A 22,121-nucleotide genomic window follows, 5' to 3' on the forward strand; every position below is an offset into this window, starting at 1 on the left:
GATAAGTAACTGAGCTTCAGAGAAGTCAAGGTCACACAGGTGATTATGTAACAGTGGTCAAATTTTGCTGGTGTCTCCCTTCCCCAGGTTAATTTCTTAATACAATGTCACTCCTGGAAATTACAGTCCTCAGACTCAAGAAATTCATAATCTAACGTGGAAGATGAAGAAGGATGACAAAATTAGCAGAGGGCTAACTAAAATGATTGAGTTCAAACATGTCTTAGTGGGAGAATCATAGTATTCCTAGGAAGAGAATCCAGACTTTTCTGAATCAGGTAGAAAGGGCTTGGGCTTGAGCTAGGAAGGGCTACTTTCTGAGGCTAAACTAAAAACATAGAACTAAGGAAATTTCTAAATAAAGTAGCTCCTGTGCAGACACTGTTGTTTGCTAACTCATCAGCTTTTCTTCCCAACTTTTCTTTTTACTAGTTCAAAACTTGAGTATGATACTTCTTGTTACATATTGCCATTATATAATGAATTTATGATATCACTGGGAAATAGTTCTTCCTATTTCTCTATAATTCAGACATTGATTTCCCCATTTCAAAATTGTTTACATAGGCACATATATGATGAGTATTTTAAAGTTGTTTGCATTTGTTTTTACATTTTCCATGTGCTGAATTATCATCCTTATTTCATTGGATATAAACTCTCTGTTTGCCACTTTGCTCCCTGTTTTAGCAGCTCAGTTGGACTAGAATTCACATACCCTACATTGTAGCCATTTAATAAGTGTATAATTCAATGTTTTTGGTGTATTTAGAGGGTTGTACAACCATCACCACAATCTAATTTCAGAGCATGATTTTTTCCCAAAAAGAAAACCTGTATCCATTAGCAGTCATTCCCCATTTCTCACAACCTCTCACCCCAACCCTAGGCAACCACTAATTCTACTTTTTGTCTGTATAGATTTGCCAATTCTGGGCAATTCATGTAGAATAATACAATATGTGGTCTTCTGTGACTGGCATCATGTTTCTAAGGTCCACCCAAGGTATAGTATGTATTAGCACTTCATTCTTTTTTTACTGCCAAATAACACTCCATCTCCCTCTACCTTCTTTTTTTTTTAATGATTTTTTATTATATTATGTTAGTCACCATACAGTACATCCCCGGTTTCCGATGTAAAGCTCGATGATTCATTAGTTGTGTATAACACCCAGTGTACCATGCAATACATGCCCTCCTTACTACCCATCACCGGTCTATCCCATTCCCCCACCCCCCTCCCCTCTGAGGCCCTCAGTTTGTTTCTCATAGTCCATAGTCTCTCATGTTTCATTCCCCCTTCTGATTACCCGCCATTTCTTTATCCCTTTCTTCCCCTACCGATCATCCTAGTTCTTATGTTCCATAGATGAGAGAAATCATATGATAGTTGTCTTTCTCTGCTTGACTTATTTCACTTAGCATTATCTCCTCCAGTGCCGTCCATGTTGCAGCAAATGTTGAGAACTCGTTCTTTCTGATAGCTGAGTAATATTCCATTGTATATATGGACCACAACTTCTTAATCCAGTCATCTGTTGAAGGGCATCTCGGCTCCTTCCACGATTTAGCTATTGTGGACATTGCTGCTATGAACATTGGGGTGCATATGGCCCTTCTCTTTACTACGTCTGTATCTTTGGGGTAAACACCCAGTAGTGCAATGGCTGGATCATAGGGTAGCTCAATTTTTAACTTTTTAAGGGACCTCCACACTGTTTTCCAGAGTGGCTGTACCAACTTGCATTCTCACCAACAATGTAGGAGGGATCCCCTTTCTCCACATCCTCTCCAACAATTGTTGTTTCTTGCCTTGTCTATTTTTGCCATTCTAACTGGCGTAAGGTGGTATCTCAGTGTGGTTTTGATTTGAATTTCCCTGATGGCTAATGATTTTGAACATTTTTTCATGTGTCTGTTAGCCATTTGTATGTCATCATTGGAAAAGTGTCTGTTCATATCTTCTGCCCATTTTTTGATTTGTTTATTTGTTTCTCGTGTACAGAGCTTGAGAAGTTCTTTGTAGATCTTGGATACCAGTCCTTTATCTGTAGTGTCATTTGCAAATATATTCTCCCATTCTGTGGGCTGCCTCTTAGTTTTTCTGACTGTTTCCTTGGCTGTGCAGAAACTTTTAATCTTGATGAAGTCCCATAAATTCATTTTATCTTTTGTTTCTCTTGCCTTTGGGGATGTATCATGAAAAAGGTTGCTGTGGCCGATGTCGTAGAGGTTGCTGCCTATGTTCTCCTCTAGAATTTTGATGGATTCCTGTCTCACATTGAGGTCTTTCATCCATTTGGAGTTTATTTTTGTGTATGGTGTGAGATAGTGGTCAAGTTTCACTCTTTTGCATGTAGCTGTCCAATTTTCCCAGCACCATTTTTTCCCACCGGATGTTTTTTCCTGCTTTATCAAAGATTAGTTGCCCAAAGAGCCGAGGGTCCATTTCTGGGCTCTCTATTCTGTTCCATTGGTCTATGTGTCTGTTTTTGTGCCAGTACCATGCTGTCTTTGTGATCACAGCTTTGTAGTACAGCTCGAAATCCGGCATTGTGATGCCCCCAGCTTTGTTTTTCCTTTTCAACGGTTCCTTGGAGATTCGGGGCCTTTTCTGTTTCCATACAAATTTAAGGACTGTTTGTTCCAGTTCTTTGAAAAATGTCCTCGGTATTTTGATCAGGATAGCATTGAAAGTGTAGATTGCTCTGGGTAGCATGGACCTTTTAACTATGTTAATTCTTCTGATCCATGAGCATGGAATATCTTTCCATCTTTTTATGTCTTCCTCAATGTCTTTCAAGAGTGATTTAAAGTTTCTAGAATATAGGTCCTTTACGTCTCTGGTTAAGTTAATTCCAAGGTAACGTATGGTTTTTGGTGCTATTATAAATGGGATGGATTCCCTAATTTCTCTTTCTTCGGTCTCATTATTCGTGTATAGAAATGCAACTGATTTCTGAGCATTGATTTTGTATCCCGCCACATTACTGAATTGCTCTATAACTTCTGATAGTTTGGGAGTGGCTTCTTTTGGGTTTTCCATATAGAGTATCATGTCATCTGCAAAGAGAGACATTTTGACTTCTTCTTTGCCGATTTGAATACCTTTGATCCCTTTTTGTCATCTGATTGCTGTTGCAAGGACTTCTAGTACTATGTTGAATAATAGTGGCGAGAGTGGGCATCCTTGTCGAGTTCCTGATCTTAAGGGAAAGGCTTCCAGCTTTTTCCCATTGAGAATAATATTTGCAGTAGGCTTTTCATAGATGGCTTTTATGAGATTGAGAAATGTACCCTCTATTCCTACACTCTGAAGGGTTTTAATCAGGAAAGGATGCTGTATGTTGTCAAATGCTTTTTCGGCATCGATTGAGAGGATCATATGGTTCCTGAGTCTTTTCTTGTTGATATGATGTATCACAGTGATTGATTTGTGAATATTGAACCACGCTTGCATCCCAGGTATGAATCCCACTTGATCGTGATGGATAATCCTTTTAATGTACTGTTGGATTCTATTAGCAAGTATCTTGTTGAGGATTTTGGCGTCCATATTCATTAGGGAAATCGGTCTGTAATTCTCCTTTTTGAGGGGGTCTTTGCCTGGTTTGGGGATCAAGGTAATATTGGCCTCATAGAATGAGTTTGGTAGCTTTCATTCTGTTTCTATTTTTTGAAATAGCTTTAGGAGAATAGGTATTATTTCTTCTTTGAATGTTTGGTAGAATTCCCCAGGAAAACCATCCGGGCCTGGAGTTTTGTTATTTGGAAGGTTGTTTATCACTGACTCAATTTCTTCATAATTAATTGGCCTGTTTAAGAAATCAATTTCTTCCTGTTTCAATCTTGGTAGTTTATAGGTTTCCAGGAAGGATTCCATCTCTTCCAGATTGCTTAGTTTATTGGCATATAGCTGTTGATAAAAATTTCTAATAATCCTTCCAATTTCAATGGTGTTCGTCATGACCTCTCCTTTTTCATTCATAATTTTAATAATCTGGGTCCTTTCTCTTTTCTTTTCAGTGATCTGTCAATTTTATTGATTCTCTGAAAGAACCAGCTTCTAGTCCTGTTGATCTGCTCTACTGTACTTCTGGTTTCTGCTTGATTGATTTCAGCTCTAATTTTGGTCAGCTGCTTCCTCGTGCGTGGATTAGGCCTGTCCCTCTGTTGCTGTTCCAGCTTCTTGAGGTGAGAATATAAAAACTGCATTTTAGATTTTTCTATTCTTTTGAGTGAGGCTTAGATGGCTATGTATTTCCCCCTTAGGACTGCCTTTGCAGTATCCCATAGGTTTTGGACTGCTGTATTTTCATTCTCATTGGTCTCCATAAATTGTTTAATTTGATTTTTGATTTCCTGGTTTATCAAGTCATTCCTGAGCAGGATGGTTCTTAGTTTCCAAGTGTTTGAGTTTCTTCCAAATTTTTCCTTATGGTTGAGTTCCAATTTCAGAGTGTTGTGGTCTGAGAATATGCAGGGGATAATTTCAATCTTTTGGTATCGGTTGAGACCTGTTTTGTGTCCCAGAACATGGTTTATTCTTGAGAATGTTCCATGGGCATTAGAATAGAATGAGTATTCTTTGGTTCTGGGATGTAGTGTTCTATATATATCTATGAGGTCCAACTCGTCGAGTATGGCATTCAAAGCCTTTGATTCTTTGCTTAGTTTTTGCCAGGGTGTTCTGTCTATTTCTGATAGTGGAGTGTTGAGGTCCCCTGCTATTAATGTATTTTTATCTGTATGCCTCTTTATTCTGGTTAAGAGTTGGCTTGTGTATCTTGCTGCTCCCCTGTTGGGGGCATATATATTTATAATTGTCATATCCACTTGTTGAATACTTCCTTTAAGAATAATATAGTGCCCTTCTGCATCTCTAACTATAGTCTGTAGTTTAAAATCCAATTTATCTGATATGAGAATTGCTACCCCAGCTTTCTTTTGAGGTCCACTTGCGTGAAAGATGGTACTCCATCCCCTTACTCTCAGTCTGAATGCATCTTTGGGTTCGAAATGAGTCTCTTGTAGACAGCAAATGGATGGGTCATTTCTTTTTATCCAATCTGCAATCCTGTGGCTTTATGGGATGGTTCAAACCATTTACATTAAGACTGATTACTGAGAGATATGATTTTAATAATGCCATGTTGCCAGTAAAGTCTTTGTTTGTATTGGCTGTGACTTTCTGTTCTGTATCACTCTTGAGGCCTTTTTACCTTTATGGAACCCCCCGTAATATCTCCTGTAGGGCTGATTTCGTGGTTACGAAATTGGTTAATGACTGGCGATTCTGAAATGTCTTTATTTCTCCATCAATTCTGAATGACAGCCTTGCTGGATAAAGGATCCTTGGCTGCATGTTTTTCTCTGAAAGAGCTTTAAATATGCTCCCCCAACCCTTTCTCTCATTCCAGGTCTGTGTAGACAGGTCTGACGTAATTCTGATGCCTTTGCCTTGACGTGAGAAATTTCTTTGCCCTGGCCACTTTCAATACTGTATCCTTGCATCTAATATTTGCGAATTGCACTATGACGTGACGTGGCATAGGTTTGTCGTGGTTGAGCTTGGGAGGGGTCCTCTCTGCCTCTTGGACACGAATGCTTGTTTCCCTCGCTAGATTAGGGAAGTTTTCAGCCACAATTTGTTCAAATATCTCTTAGACCTCTGTTTTTCTCTACCCCCTCGGGGATGCCGATGATTCTAACATTGGATTGTTTCATTGAGTCAGTAATCTCCCATAACCTACATTCGTGGGCTTGGATTTTTTTAAGAGCAGCTTCTATTTTCGTTTTTTCCTCTATTAACCCATCCTCCAATTCACTAACCCGTTCCTCTGCTTCTGTGACCCTGGCCGTCAGAGCCTCTAGTTTCGCCTGCATTTGGCTCATAGAATTTTTAATTTCAGTCAGATTCGCTCTCATTTCTGTCCTTAGGGATTCTATATTCTCAGTAACCTTTTCGTTAATACTTTTTTCAATTCTACTCATCATTTTGACCATCGTTACTCTGAATTACATTTCTGATAATTTGGTTACATCCATATCCATTATTTCTGTGGCAGAGGCCACAGACTCACTGTCTTTTCTTTGCTGGGGGGGGGGGCTTCTCCTTCTTGTCATTCTGATGAGGAGAGGTTGCGGGGTTGTCCAGAGCCCAAATTATTGACTGGGTCCCAGGCCGTGCCCCTTGTTTTATAGGGATCTTAGGGATGTGGGCTTCTTCTTTAAAGATTTTATTTATTTATTTATTTATTTATTTATTTATTTATTTATTTATCTGAGAGAGAGAGACAGACAGTCAGCAAGTACGGGAACAGAAGCAGGGGAGTGGGAGAGGAAGAAGCAGGCTCCCAGCGGAGGAGCCTGATGAGGGACTCCTTTCCGGAACGCTGGGATCATGCCCTAAGTGGAAGACAGGCGCTCAATGACTGCGCCACCCAGGCGCCCTGGGTTGTGGGTTTCTTGATTTTTCAGCCTGCCTTCTGTGTTCTGGGGGAGGGGCCTGCCGCGCCGATACTCAGGCAACCCTGTTTGGGTAGAGTCTCCGTGTCCCCTGCGAGGGGGGATGGGGATGGGCACGCTGTGAGCCGGTATTTCCAGGCTTTTGTTCTCTGGCGGCTTTCCCTGGCGGTTTGCTGTGCCTCTTCTGAGAGTCAGAGCAGCAGCGGCCGAATTTCAGCCGCTGTCACAGAACGGAGGGATTGCAGCCCGTTCTCCACTGATGTTCTGGCCACTTTAACTCTGTTCCTGTTGGTGCTGCTCAACCCTGCAGCGTCCTGGGATGTGCGCCCCACACCCGGCGTCCCAGCCCTCACTTCCAGGGCCGGCGAGTCTCTGTCCTTTGTGTTTCTAACGCCGCCAGCCGCCCCGCGCAGTCCCGGATCTCCCGGTCTCAGTCTGTGCCCGGTGAGCACACCGGGATTCCAGTGTTCCGCGAGATGCCTGGTGGCGCGCGCTCCCGGCTCACCGGTCTCAGTCCGTTCTCTCGCAGGTGCCTTCTGTGAGTCCGCCCGCTCCCCCGTGCAGGTGGCTGCCGCTTCCCGGCGCCGGAATGCGGCGGCTCCTTCCCCCTTCCGTTTATCTTCCGATATCTGTGCGCGGTTTCACGGCTCCCCTCTTCGTACCTCAATACTCAGCGCTGGAGATGTTCATTTGTAGAGATCCAGATGTATCTTCCTGCGTCTCAGGCTGATTCCGTGGTTGTTTAGGCTGGTCTGGTACCTATCCAGCTCGACTCGGGGGACCGGCTGAAAACGGTGTCTCCTACTCCTCCGCCATCTTAACTCTTCCTCCCTCTACCTTCTGCTTGCTAACAGAGCCCTGATTTTGATCACGTGTAAGACGGGCTTTATACCTCAAGGTAGGTCACATCACAGATGGTCAATCTTAATTAATCCAAGCTAGTATGTTTCAAAACCAGGCTGTAATTCATTAGTGAGTCATAAAGCCAATTTAGTAGGTCACAGTCAAAATGTTTTTTATTTTGATTAAAAAACACATAATATAAAATTAACCATTTTAGCCATTTTTACATAAATAGCACATTCATGTTAACTATACGCAACAGATCTCTAGAACTTTTTCATCTTGCAAAACTGAAACTCTATACCTATTAAACAATAACTCTCCATTTTCCCCTTTCCCCCACCCCCTGGCAAGCATCATTATACCTTCTGTTTCCATGAACTTGACTCTTTTAGATACCTTATATCAGTGGAATCATGCAGTACTTATCTTTTTAAAAGATTTTATTTATTTATTTGAAAGAGAGAGTGGGGGAATGGGCAGAGGGAGAGGGAATCTCAAGGAGACTGCACTGAACACAGAACTGGATGCGGAGCTCGATCTTGCAACCGCAAGATCATGACCTGAGCCAAAATCAAGAGTCAGACGCCTAACCAACTGAGCCACCCAGGTGCCCCATATTTGTCTTTTTGTAACTATTTTCTTTCATTTAGCATAATGTCCTTAAGGTTCATCCATGTTGAGGCATTGGACAGGATCGCCTTCTTTTTTTAAGGCTGAATAATATTTCATTATATGTATATACCACATTTTCTTTTTCCATTCATCGTTCGATGGTCATTTAGGTTTCTTCTATTTCTCAGCTGTCATGAGTAATGCAATGGTCATGCGTGCAAAAATACCTCTTCGAGACCCAATTTTCACTTCTTTGGGATGTATATCCAGAAGTGATATTGCTGGATCACATGGAAATTCTATTTTTAAATTTTTTTGAGGAGACTTCATACTGTTTTCCACAGTGGGTACACCATCTTACATTCCCAACAACAGTGTGGAAGGATTCTAATTTCTCTACATCCTTACCAACCCTTGTTATTTTCTGATTTTTTTAAATTAATTAATTAATTTATTTATTTTTTTAAGATTTTATTTATTTATTCGACAGAGATAGAGACAGCCAGCGAGAGAGGGAACACAAACAGGGGGAGTGGGAGAGGAAGAAGCAGGCTCATAGCGGAAGAGCCTGATGTGGGGCTTGATCCCAGAATGCTGGGATCACGCCCTGAGCCGAAGGCAGACGCTTAACCGCTGTGCCACCCAGGCGCCCCTAAATTAATTTATTTTTGATAGTGGCCATCCTAACGGGTAGGAGGGGATAGCTCATTATGTTTTTTATTTGTATTTCCCTGATGATTACTGAAGTTGCGCATCTTCCCAACGTATTTGTTGAATATGTGTATATCTTCTTTGGAGCAATGTCTATTCAAGTTTTTTGCCCATTTTCAAAGTCAGTTTGTTTGCTTTGTTGTTGTTGTTGAGTTGTAGGATTTTTTTTATTTTTAAGATTTTATTCATTTATTTGTCAGAGAGAGAGAGCGCGTGCACACAGGGCAGAGGGAAAAGCGGGCTCAGGGAGCAAGGATCCCTCTGCAGAACTCGATCCCAGCACCCTGAAATCATGACCTGAGCTAAAGGCAGATGCTTAACTGAATGAGCCACCCAGGTGTCCCTGAGTTGTAGGAGTTCTTTATATATTCTAGATATTAACCCATTTTCAGATACATAATTTGGAAGTATTTTCTCCCTTTCATATGTTGCCTTTTTACTCTGTTGATTGTTTCCTTTGTTGCACAGAAGTCTGTAAGTTTGCTGCAGTCCCATTTGAATATTTTTGCTTTTGCTGCCCATGTTTTTGTTGTCATATCCAAGAAATTATTGTTAAATTCAATGCCATAAAGCTTTTCCACTATGTTTTCTTATGGGAGTTTTACAGTTTCAGGTCTTACATTTAGGTCTTTAATCTATTTTGAATTAATTTTTGTATATGGCATAAGGTAAGGATTCAACTTCATTCATTTGCATGTGGGTATCTACTTTTCCTAGTACCACTTATTGAAGAGACTACTCTGTTCCATTGGTCAATATGTCTTTTATGCAAGTCCCGTACTATTTTGATTACCCTGGCTTTGTCATATGTTTTGAAATCAGAAAGTGTGTGCTCGCTTCGGCAGCACATATACTGAAATCAGAAAGTGTGACACCTCCAGTTTTGTTCTTTCTTTCTTTTTTTGAGATTTTATTTATTTATTTGAGATAAAGAGAAAGAGAGAGAGAGCCTGAGCAGGGGGAGGGGCAGAGGGAGAGGGAGAAGTAGGCTCCCCACTGAGAAGAGAGCCCCACTGGGGCTCAATCCCAGGATTCCAAGATCATGAGCAGAGCTGAAAGCAGATGCTTAACTGGCTGAGCCACCCAGGCACCCCCAGCTTTGTTCTTCGTTCTCAGGATTATATGGGCTATTCAGGGTCCTTTAAGATTACATATGAATTTTAGGAAGATTTTTTTTCTATTTCTGCAAAAAAAATATGCCTTTGGGATTGATAGGATTGACACTGAATCTGTAAATCACTTTGGGTAGTACTGATGTTTTAACAATATTAAGTCTTCCGATCCATAAATACAGGATGTCTTCCCATTTATTTGTATCTTCTTTAACTTCTTTCAGCAATGTTTTGTAGTTTTCAGTACACAAGTGTTTTGCCTTGTTGCTTAAGTTTACTCCTAAGTATTTTATTCTTTTGATGGTATTGTAAATAGGATTGTTTTCTTAATTTCCTATTCAGATTGTTCATCGTTAGTATATAGAAATGTAACTGATTTTTCTGTGTTGATTTTGTGTCCAGCAGCTTTACTGAATTTATTAGTTCTAACCGTGTGTGTGTGTGTGTGTGTGTGTGTGTGTGTGTACATGTCATCTTTAGGACTTTCTACATTTAAGATCATATAATCTGCGAACAGAAATAATTTTAACTTCTTTCCTTTCCAATTTGGATGGCTTTTTTTTTCTTGCTTAATTGCTCTAGTTAGGATTTGCAATACTTTGTTTAATAGAAGTAGCAAGAATGGGTATCCTTCCCTTGTCCCTTGTCTTAAAAAAGGAAAAGCTTTCAGTTGTTTACCATTGAGTAGGATCTTAGCTGTAAGCTTTTCTTATGGTCTTTATTCTGATAAAGTAGTTTCCTTCTATTCCTGGTTTATTGAGCTTTTGTCATGAAAGTGTGCTGACTTTTGTCAAATGTTTTTTTCTGCATCATGAGATTAACACATGATTTTTATCTTTTTGTCTGTTAATGTAGTGTATTATATTGATTAATTTGCATATGTTGAACCATCTTTGTATCACAGGGATAAATCCCACCTGGTCATGAGCTATGATCCTTTATTGTGCTTTTGAATTTGTTTAGCCAGTATTTTGTTGAGGATTTTTACATTGATATTCATCAGGGATATTGATCTGTAGTTTTCTTTTGGTATCTTTGTCTGGCTTTGGCATCAGGCTAATGCTGGCCTCAAGAAAATAAGTTTGTAGCTGTTCTCTCCAATTTTGGGGGAGGGTGACTATCAGCATTTTTAAACTAAAGAAATAGAATATCATAAATAATATCAAAGCATGTTATGTGCGTTAAAGGTAAAAGTTATTTTGTGAAACTTTGTGTGTGTGTGCATGCACGTGCATGTTTGTGCATGTGTGTGTTATGTAATGTGTAAATTATTCTCTTACTGTGGGTGCTGGTTTTAAAAGTTTAAAATTCAGTGGTGTAAGCCAGTCATGGTAATGTCATTCCCCTCGCCAGAGCTAGACACAGGCTAGTGAGGCAGTTCTGGACAATGAGAGATAAAGAAGTTATCTATTTTATATTTATGGTTATAAAACGACATAGGGAACAGAGCACTGTTTTGCTCTCTTCCAGCCTGTAGGTATTTTTGGTGAATAGGAGATATCTGAGGCTGCTGCATGCATCTTGTGACTACGTGGGAAGTAACCAACTTACTAAGGATAGCAGATTGGAAAAACACAATGAACCTGAGTCCTAATAACATTATTGAGTCAAGCAACCGCTCCTGAAACTGCCCTACCTTCCAGATTTCCTGTTATGTAAGATGAAATAAATGTGTTTCTTTATTGTTTAGCCACTTTTAATTAGATCTTCTGTAACTTCTGTTTAATTTTGTGATAAGTGAATCAGGGATGAAGATATTTTTTAAAGGTTTTATTTATTTATCTGACAGAGAGAGAAAGAGCACAAGCAGGGGGTGCGGAAGAGGGAGAAGGGAGAAGCAGGCTCTCTGCTGAGCAGGGAGATGCAGGGCTGGATCCCAGGACCCTGGGATCATGACCTGAGCTGGAAGGCAGACGCTTAACCAACTGAGCCACCCAGGTGCCCCAAGGATGAAGATGTTTTATTCTTCTTTATTTTTTTAAAGGTTTTACTTATTTATTTGAGAGAGAGAGAGAGAGAGCATGAGCAGGGAGGAGAGGCAGAGGGAGAAGCAGACTCCCCGCTCAGCAGGGATTCCCCATGTAGGACTCAATCCCAGGACTCCAGGATCATGACCTGAGCCAAAGGCAGACACTTAACCGACTGAGCCACACAGGCGCCCTTTATTCTTCTTTATATTCTCTACATCACCCGGTACATATTTCGTGGTCAGGACATTTTTGACAACCTGGTAATTTTATTATCATCCACAAGAGCAGAGTGCCAGACTAGGGTGTCTCTAGAATTTCACCATATCTGTTACGTTGTTTTCATAAAAAAACATACTGACCTGCTTATTTTTAGTAAAAACTGTCTCTAGTACAAAGATTAGGTTTTGTCTACTCAGAAAGCTAAAACTGCATCAGAACAATTAGATGAGGATATACCAAGGGCTAAGCAACCTTGAATGCAAATATAAAATACCTATGACAGTCTTTACCCTAAAAGTAGTCTTAATTTCTTCGGCAAAACCAAATGCCTCGATTTTTAACCACTGTATACCTGGAGTCTAGAACAGTTCCTGGCACTAGTAGGTGCTCTATAATTATTTGTTCAATTAATTAGATGAATACAATAAAGCTACTTAATACATGATTCAAGTAATGGTAGAGGTAATGTCACAAAATCGTGCATGATAATTGCCAAATGAATAGTACAGATAAGTGTGTGCCCTTCCCTTTCCTCTTTTCGTCATTTGCATTTATATTTTCTCTAAGTTACATTGTAAGTTTTTCGATTTGCATATTGATTTACTTGCTGTTATGTGCTTAGCAGATTAAAAAACAGGCAAGGTTTGTTTTTTGGGTTTTTTTTGAAGATTTATTTATTTATTTTAGAGAGAGAGAGAGTGCATAAATGTGCACGGGTGAGGGGAGGGACAGAGGGAGAGAATCTTCAAGCAGACTCTGCGCTAAGCAGGGAGCCCAATGCAGGGCTGCATCTCACAACCCATGAGATCATGACCTGAGCTGAAACAAAGAGTCGAACGCTCAACGGACCAAGCCACCCAGGAGCCCCCAGAGAAGGTTTTTAAGCTGAAAGTTATATAAATCATTAGTCTATGATAACCTTTCATTTTATAAAGAAAGAAATTAAGTCCTAGAGGGATTTAATGATTTTTTCCAGGGGGCATGCTGATCTATTAATAGTTGAAATGTCTAAGACTATAAGGGTATCCCCCTCACTTAACAACATTTTTTTGCATTACCAAAAAATAATGGCTATAATTAATGGCAAAATTCTATAATACTATAGGTAGTGCCAAATAAACCATGGCTATAGAACAGTCAGACAATTACAGATCTAATATGATACATACAAAGTTCAATCTTGTTCATTGTAAGAGACAATACATACTGAGTTCCTTCGGTCATTGCCCCTTGTTCCAGTCTGCTCTTTGTCTAGGGTTTCTTTTTCTCCTTGAGGAATCTGTAATCATGCTCTCTTTCTTTACCCTAAGCTACATCTGAACTACATTTTATCAGTCTGAATCTTTTCTAGACTTTAGAGCGCTATTTTATCACGTGCACTTCTTGCTTTTCTTTATCATGGATTTCTTCTGACGCTTGGAAGTGTGGTTAAGGGGCGCCTGGGTGGCTCAGTCGGTTAAGTGTCTGCCTTTGGCTCAGGTCATGATCTCAGGGTCCTGGGATCGAGCCCCGCATCGGGCTCCCTGCTTCTCTCTCTCTAGCTTCCCCTACCTGTGCTCTCTCTCTCTCTCTGTCAAATAAATAAACAAAATCTTTATTAAAAAAAAGTGTGGTTAAGAGCATGTCCTCTGGAAATCTTAAAAGTTAACTTTGTATGGTGACAGATAACAAGACTTACTGTGGTATTCATTTTGCAACGTACACAAATATTGAATAGTTATGTTTACACCTGAAACCAATATAATATTATATGTCAATTATACTTCAATTAAAAAAAGTTTTTTAAGTAGGCTCCTTGCCCAGTGTGGAACTGCTGAACGTGGGGCTTGAACTCATGACCCTGAGATCAAGACCTGAGCTGAGATCAAGAGTTGAATGCTTAACCAACTGAGCCATGCAGGGAACCCCCCCAATTTTTTTTTTTTAAAGAGCATATACTTCAGAACCAGACTGCCTGAGCTCATATTCCCAGCTCTACCGGTTATTAGCCATATGACTCTGGTTAATAGTCTTAACTACTCTGTTAACTCATTTTCTTCATCTGTAAAATGGGGATATTAATAGTTGTAAGGATTAAGTATGTTAACCTTTAAAAATAAAACTGCCAGTTATTTTATCAGCAAAAATGAGTTTATTAGGGAGTAGAACATTGCAATTTGGGGACATGTAAGCTATGGCAAAACCATAGGCAAGCCCAGAGGACAAAGTAGAGGATCCCTCTCTTATAGAGGAAAGGGGGGAGTTGGCAAGGACTGTTATAAAACAAATAGTCCACTGGAGTAGACTGGGAGTTTGAAGTATAGTGGCTTTTCATTGGCTGAGTTGTGACAGTCTCTCATCAGCTGGGCTATTGCCAGGGGAGAGGAAAACTGTCTTCTTCCTGCTGGGGTAGTAAGGTAGTAGCTAAGCTAGTAGCTGAAGTAGTATTAACTTGCAAGGTAGGCCCCTTCCAATTGAGTCGGCTATTGACCACCAGCGGGAGGGTATGAGGGTTCCCCCTGCTGGCTTCCCAACCCCATTCTAAATGAGGTTTCCCTTTATTAATTTTCACAAGTAAAATTATATATATATATATATATATATATATATATATATATATATATATATATATGCCGCTATTATTTTTAGTACCACAGTTGAGCATTGAACAACAGGGTTAGGGTGAGGAGTGCTGATTCCCCACCCTAGCTGAAAATTTGCATGTATGGGGCACCTGGGTGGCTCAGTTGGTTAAACGACTGCCTTCAGCTCAGGTCATGATCCTGGGGTCCTGGGATCGAGTTTCACATTGGGCTCCCCCTGCTCTCCATGGAGCCTGCTTCTCCCTTTCCCTCTGCCTACCATTCCCCCTGCTTGTGCTCTCTCTCTGTCAAATAAATAAATAAAATCTTTTAAAAAAGAGAAAATCTGCATTTAACTTCTAGCTCCTCAACGCTTAACTACTGATAGCCTACTGTTGACTAGAAGCCTTACTGATAACATCAACAGTTGATTAACACATATTTTGGGTGTTATATGTACCATACATGATATTCTTACCATAAAGTAAGTTAGAGAAAAGAAAATGTTATCAAGAAAATTATAAGGAGGAGAAAGTACATTACAGTACTATAAAAAAAAAATCTGTACAGAACAATGCAGTGGGTGAGGAGCAGTGTGGCCACTGGCCACATGGACAGAAGCAGCCCAGGGACATATGGTGTCCCGCTCCCACCCGGACACCAAGGCCCGACTCCCTGCTTCTCAGGCCAGGCCGGAGGTGGGAGCCAGGCCACAGCAAGGCAGCCCTAGGGTGAGGTATTCCGTTGCCAGGGGCCTCGGAGGGAGTCCGAGTGAGCAGCCACTGTCAGAGCTCGTGCTGCCCCCATGGCCACCACCTCTGCCATTTCCAGCAACCCTGATGCCCTTGGTGGCCAGGCTGGACCTGAGTGATGGGTGGGAGTCTGAAAGGTGTTCCAGAAGCGGCAGAGGCTCACCATCGAGGGTGCCACCAAACTGCTGCTGGACACCCTGGAATACCAGGCCCTGGTGAACCACATAGGAAGCTGCCACTATGGAGCAGTTCACTTTGAAGTTTGGACCTCAGAAGACTTGCACATCTTCTCAACTGCAGCATCTGCAAGAAGCAGAATACACTCTTCATGGTACTGGCTTCTCACTTCAAGCTCCTGAAGGAAGCTGAGAGCACAACCACAAACACATTCAACAAGCACAAAGCACAGCGTGCCTTCTGTAAGAGATGCGGTGTGCAGAAATTTACACTCCCCACTCAAACCCTGGAGGCTTTGGAATCATTCCACACTGCCTGGAGAAGGGCCCCACGTGGAGTGTGGACATTGAGAAATTCAGTGACAGCGACTGGGGGAAAGCCATAAAAGAGCACAAGAGCACCAGGAACAGTCTAAGGAGTATGCTACAACTGATGTCTAGGAAATGACTGTTTATGCTCTCTTCTAAGATTTTTATGATTTCAGGTTTCACATTTAAGTCTTTAATCCATTTTGAGTATATTTTTGTGTATGGTGTTAGAAGGTGGTCCCGTTTCATTCTTTTGCATGTGGCCGGCCGTCCAGTTTTCCCACCACCATTTGTTGAAGAGACTGTCTTTTTCTCGTTAGATATTCATTCCTCCTGGGTTGAAGATTAATTGACCATATAAAGCATGGGTTTCCTTCTGGGCTCACTATTCTGTTTCATTAGTCTATATGTCTATTTTTGTGCCAGTATTGCTTTGGTTACTACAGTTTTGTAGTGTATCTTTATATCTAGAATTGTGATAGCTCCAGCTTTATTCTTCTTAAGATTGATTTGGCTATTTGGGGTCTTTTTGTTTTATGGATTGTGTTGCCTTAAACTGCAGTCGAAGTCACCTTATTCCTCATTTTGAAAGACTTAACTGATAAGTCTTCTGAAATGGTATTGTTTATGGAATAATCACTGCAAGTTGGTGTTACCATAAACCATTTTTACTTTTTAAAGTCTTGAGAAGTTCACAAAAGCATAGAAAGGAAAACCACTTGAACTTTTTGAGGAGGAGTTCAAAGCTTCTTCAGAGTTTGCCAAGAACATCCTGCATCAGACCATAAGCTGAGCAGAGAATTTCAAGGGCTGATCTACCGTATCCCTGGGAGCCTCCTGAGAATGACAGACATTCCGAAAGACCGCATCAGCAAAAACACAATTCTTCAAGGAAAAAAAAATGTATCTTTGGTTTATTATAGCACAGCTTCCTGATGGCACGCAATTCACTGCAGTCGGCATTTGCTCAGCATTTCCAGGTGAATCCTGTGGAATGGAGAGGACTTCTACCCATAGCTCAGCTATTTCCTGCTTTCTTGAGTCTTTTTCATTCTGTATGCTCCATGTATTTCTTCTTCACTGCTAAATGGATGAAGTGGCATCTACTTCTACATGTTAAGCAAACTATTTTTTAAAGACTTTATTTACTCGAGATAAAGAGGGCACGCACGCGTGCGCGCCCACGTGTGAATGCACGCGCGTTCACATGCGCAGAAGGACAGGCAGGGGGAGGGGCAGAGGAATAAGCAGTCTCCGGGCTGAGCACAGAGCTTGATCCCAGGATCCTGAAATCATGAGCTGAGCTGAAGTCAGACGCTTGACCCACTGAGCCACCCAGGTGCCCCTACATGCTAAGCAAACTATTAATGAGGAAGATCACATGGCCTATGTCTCTGAAAACAGCATAGGAGATACCAGGTAAGCAGGATAACATGCACTCATGAGCACATACTTTCTGGAATATGACACATTTGGGCTTGCAGTCCCTCTGTGCCACTTACTAGCTGGACGATCTCGGGCAAATGACTTACCATTTCTGAACTTTTGTTTTCTCATTTTCAAAATGGGTACAACAACAGTACTTATCTCCTAAGGCTATTCTAAAAATCCGCTAAGATAATTCGTGCTAAATTCTCTTAGAGTGCCTGGCAGCTGGTGGCCCCATAGGGTAGTCTTAGTAAATTTATTGCTGTATGGTAAGGTCATGGAGTTAAAAACAAGAGCGTAGGTAATCCATTGTGCCGCGATGTTTATTTTCAATGAAATACTATTTGGTTGTAATCTGCTCCTTTAAGACTCCCCCCTGTTGGCGGGAGCAGCCAAAACTTTCAGATAAGGGGTCTGAAACTACATTCCCTCTTCTTTGAGATGAGTTTCTGAATGACCCTTATCCTGCACACACACCAAGCTCCATCCCAGCCTTGAACTTTTCAGCCTCCTATTATCATTTCCTTGGTACCTTGGTGTTACCGCTTCTTTACCATCTGGCCCACTTTGTCTCCTGGATCCCTGCTCTCCTCCTCTCTCCTGCTTCTGGTTGCTGGGAATGATTTCCTGGGATCTATCCTTTCTGGCTAGATCCTCTCTTATTAACTGCCTGCCACAGTCAGTCCTGGTAAGTGCAGCCAAGCACTCTTGGTACCTGCCCTTTTTTTCATGGCTCTGTTGTCAGAGAATTCAACACCAGATAATTACCATTTGGAGGGGAGCCTACTATCACCCACCAGCACTGTTCCTTACCGTTCTGTTAGTCATCTGTTTTTCACACAAATGCTTTCCCATATGCAGCCTCTTTATTTACTATCTACAAAGGCCTTTTAATTGTATAAAGAGAGAAATCATTTTGCAGACATAGGCTCATATGTGATGGAAAGCATAAATGTGTGCACATGTGTGTGAATTTGTGTATGCATATAGTAGCTGCATGGAAGAGGGGCAGCTACCTGGTCAGAAATCTGGGTACCTTTAGAAACAGAAACAGGAAATGGATGCTGGGCAGGCCACCAAGTAATACTCATGACAGCAAGTGAATACAGACAACTTATGAAACAAATCTTATTTGTAATGAAAAACATGTACATTTTCAAGTGAGTATATGACTATACATAATGTAAGTTAAATGTAATGTGTTGTCTTGGGGATATAAAGTACTCGATTTTGAGGTGTAAAAATGCAGGATACGGGCTGTCAACCTGGCCAGTTTTCAGTCTGCAGCCATAAAATTTCCTCCAAAGTTCAGCCCACTGGGCCAAGCAGGAAAGGTGAGAATACCAGGGTGCAGACCTTCAAAATTGTCCTAGAAAGAGGAAATATAATGTAAACGTTATGGTATTGTCAGTAAAGATTTCTTTCAATGAATATTAGTGCCAAGCACACAATAGCCATTCAAACCATTCTTATTGAATTTGTTCAAATAATATAATTCTCAACAGACCGGCCTGGACTTCTACTTCACTGAGTAAATAGTGAACACAGATTACTAAGTTTCACTAAGTAAATAGAGAGTACAGTTACTCACATCTTATCTAGCATATCAATTAGGAATTTACATTTGGCTGGTAGTTACAGGACGTGGAAAACAGTGGCTTGAACAAATTAGGAGTTTATTTTTTTCTCGTTTAGAAGTCCAGAAGTGGGCAATCCAGGACTGGTGTGGCTTACCACCATCCTTGGGGTCTGGCTTTGTTGTCAGCTCACCCACCTCTTTTAAGGAGCATTCTCAGAAGTTATAACCAACAACATCTCCATCATACCTTTGACCGTAGTGTGAAATATAGTTGTGCCTATCTGCCAGGGAGATTGGAAAATGCTTCCCAAAAATTAGTGCTCTGTTAGTGAAAAAAAGAAAGGGAAATGGATATTGGGTGAGCATCTTGTATTCTCTGCTCTAAACCACTAGTCTGACTACCAAACTTAAATTACAAGCTGAAGGCTGAAAGCATCTCTCTTAGTACATTATCTTTCCTTCCATTTCTGTAGCCTGAATTCATCACTTTCTTATGGAGCTTTTAAAAAAGCCACAAGACGGGGCCAGTACGTGCCAACTTCTGAAATTTCCTACCATTTTTCTTTTTCTTTTTTAAGATTTTATTTATTTATTTGAGAGGGAGGGGGAGGGGCAGAGGAAGAGGGAAAATCCAAGGCAGACTTCAGCTCTGACTCAAGGCTGGACCCCACCACCCTGAGATCATGACCCAAGCAGAAATCAAGTGTCATATGCCCAAAACCAACCGAGCCACCCAGGTGCCCCTCCTACCATTATTATTAATGCTACAGCCTTGGTTGACGCTTGGTTTATACTCCAAGCAAAACCCTGGCTCCGAGGGTGAGAAATAAAGATTTCAGCAGAAAGTGCATTGGGTAAGCCACTCTACAGTGTCTGTCATAACTGATCTTTTCCTTCTCTTCTCAGAAGGGATCTTTCTATTTCTTTTCAAAGTACCATTTTGATCCCACTACTTGAATTTTTCAGTAGCTAACTCCATCGGCTGTGGCTCAATCTATTTTTGATCGCCCTTCCACTGTCTGCTTTCTCTATATCCTCAATCTGTCCTCACCTATACCTTCCCATCAAGGTTTTTGCTTTCCTTCTCTCCCTTACTTCAATATCAAATTTATAGAAAAGAAAATCTATATTAACTTTCCAGCCCACAGAAATCTCGACAGGTCTGTGTAGCTAACTTTTTCTTGGAAGTCTGAATGAAGAGAAAACTTTGATTTGCCTGAGGTAGTCAGAATGCAGATAAAAATAGGAATTTTCTTGGGGCGCCTGGGTAGCGCAGTCATTAAGCGTCTGCCTTCGACTCAGGGCGTGATCCCGGCGTTGTGGGATCGAGCCCCACATCAGGCTCCTCCGCTGGGAGCCTGCTTCTTTCTCTCCCACTCCCCCTGCTTGTGTTCCCTCTCTCGCTGGCTGTCTCTATCTCTGTCGAATAAATAAATAAAATCTTTAAAAAAAAATAGGAGTTTTCTTGATTTATCAGTACTATGATAACAGCACAGTCCCGGTGTTTATATTTTGGAACAAAGTAAGATTTCCCCATAAACCTTATGTTTTGAGGATATGAAGTGTAATTGGGGAAATATGCAAAGAATTATTTCCTTCTATCTTGGCCCAAGTTTTCTGACCTTTAAGAACAAACCTTTCAGTGAATATATTTGGGTACAAAAAGTGCATAAAAGATTAAAGTATATTGAGAAATTCCCAAGTATGTGATCATATCAATGAGTTCTAATCTCATATTTTCTGGATTTTAAGTATGGGTAATTTATTTCTATAACCTCGAATATATAGGAAAACGTAATTCAAAATCTGAGACCACTTATCCCCACCTTTCCAAAGTACTGTATTTCAGGGTTCCCTGAAACAAGCTGCTCATAAATATTCCCTGTCTAAGAAATTAGAAAGTCCCGGGGCGCCTGGGTAGCACAGTCGTTAAGTGTCTGCCTTCGGCTCAGGGCATGATCCCGGCGTTCTGGGATCGAGCCCCACATCAGGCTCCTCCGCTGGGAGCCTGCTTCTTCCTCTCCCACTCCCCCTGCTTGTGTTCCCTCTCTCGCTGGCTGTCTCTCTGTCACATAAATAAATAAAAAATCTTTAAAAAAAAAAAAGAAAAAAGAAATTAGAAAGTCCCCCCCCCCCAGCTTTTACTGCAAGGGCTGTGTGATGGGTTGCTTCTACAAAATAATCACTTCTAGCACAGTGCAATAATTGATAGCACAATCAGTCATGAACTCTGTAACCTACAATATCCACCAGAAGTAGAAGCATGACTAAAATGCCGAAACCTGATATTGACAATGATAGAATTAGAAAGAAAAAAAATTAAAGATAAGCATCCATGTTAAGCCCTACTTATCTGATATTCATTTGTTGGATAAAACATATTTTCTTGAATTATCCATTTGTTGTCACAGTTCTTTTCTTTGCTAGTAAGAAACCTATCCATGGAATAGCTTCCCTTCACCTCAGAGGAAAAGCTTATTTAACATGACTGAATAGGAAAACAGATTGGTATATGTCAAAATAACTTCATAAATGGGGGTTAGGGTAAGGATTGCATTGACATCATGTATGGGTATTCTGATAAAAACCCTAATTTTAAGTTTTCAGGATTAGGAATGTTTTGCTTGATTTAACTACATTAATATCACCATTAAACACATGAGATATTCCAGCTAAAAATTCTTTAAGACTTATGGTTCTGTGTTTAAAGGTCCCTAATTTATTGATTCTTCTATATGTTCAGCTATTTCAAGGAAGGGAGAAAATCATTTTGGCTTGTGATCAATAGATCATTTTAAAATAAGATTATTATTACTGCAGATTCCAATAAGGATGAAGATAATCACACTTGTTTTCTGTTTGCTCAATGAGGTTTTTAAGAACAGCTTTATTGGAGCTCCTGGGTGGCTCGGTTGGTGGAGCGTCTGACTCTTGGTTTTGGCTCAGGTCATGATCTCAGGGGTGTGAGATTGAGCTCTGTGTCTGGCTCCACACTCAGCGGGGAGTTTGCTTAAAGTTCTCTCTCTCCCTCTGACCCTCCCCCCATGCTTCCTCTTTCTCTAAAAATAAATAAGTCAATCTTTTTAAAAAAAGAACAGCTTAATTGAAGAAAAATAACATAAAATAAACCGTGTATCTTGAAAGTACACAATTTTAAATTGTGTTCACAATTTAAATTAAATTTTAAATTAAAGTTCACAACAATAGTTGCTGACATATGTATACATATGTGAAACCATCCCCACAATCAGGATGGTGAACACATCCATAACTCTCAAAGTTTTTTCTTGTCCCTTGGTCATCCTTTTCTCTTAACTCTTCTCTATTCTCCTCTTCTTCAAGCGACCACTGATCTGCTTTCTGTCAATATAGACT

General features: G+C 40.6%; 1 pseudogene; it reads left to right on the top strand.

Moving 5' to 3' along the window:
* The first annotated feature begins 15,137 nt into the window (after positions 1-15,137).
* LOC113241180 (centromere protein V-like) lies at positions 15,138-15,878 on the top strand (annotated as a pseudogene).
* Positions 15,879-22,121: the final 6,243 nt, after the last annotated feature.

This window comes from Ursus arctos, chromosome X, assembly GCF_023065955.2.
Source record: "Ursus arctos isolate Adak ecotype North America chromosome X, UrsArc2.0, whole genome shotgun sequence".
NCBI lineage: Eukaryota > Metazoa > Chordata > Mammalia > Carnivora > Ursidae > Ursus > Ursus arctos.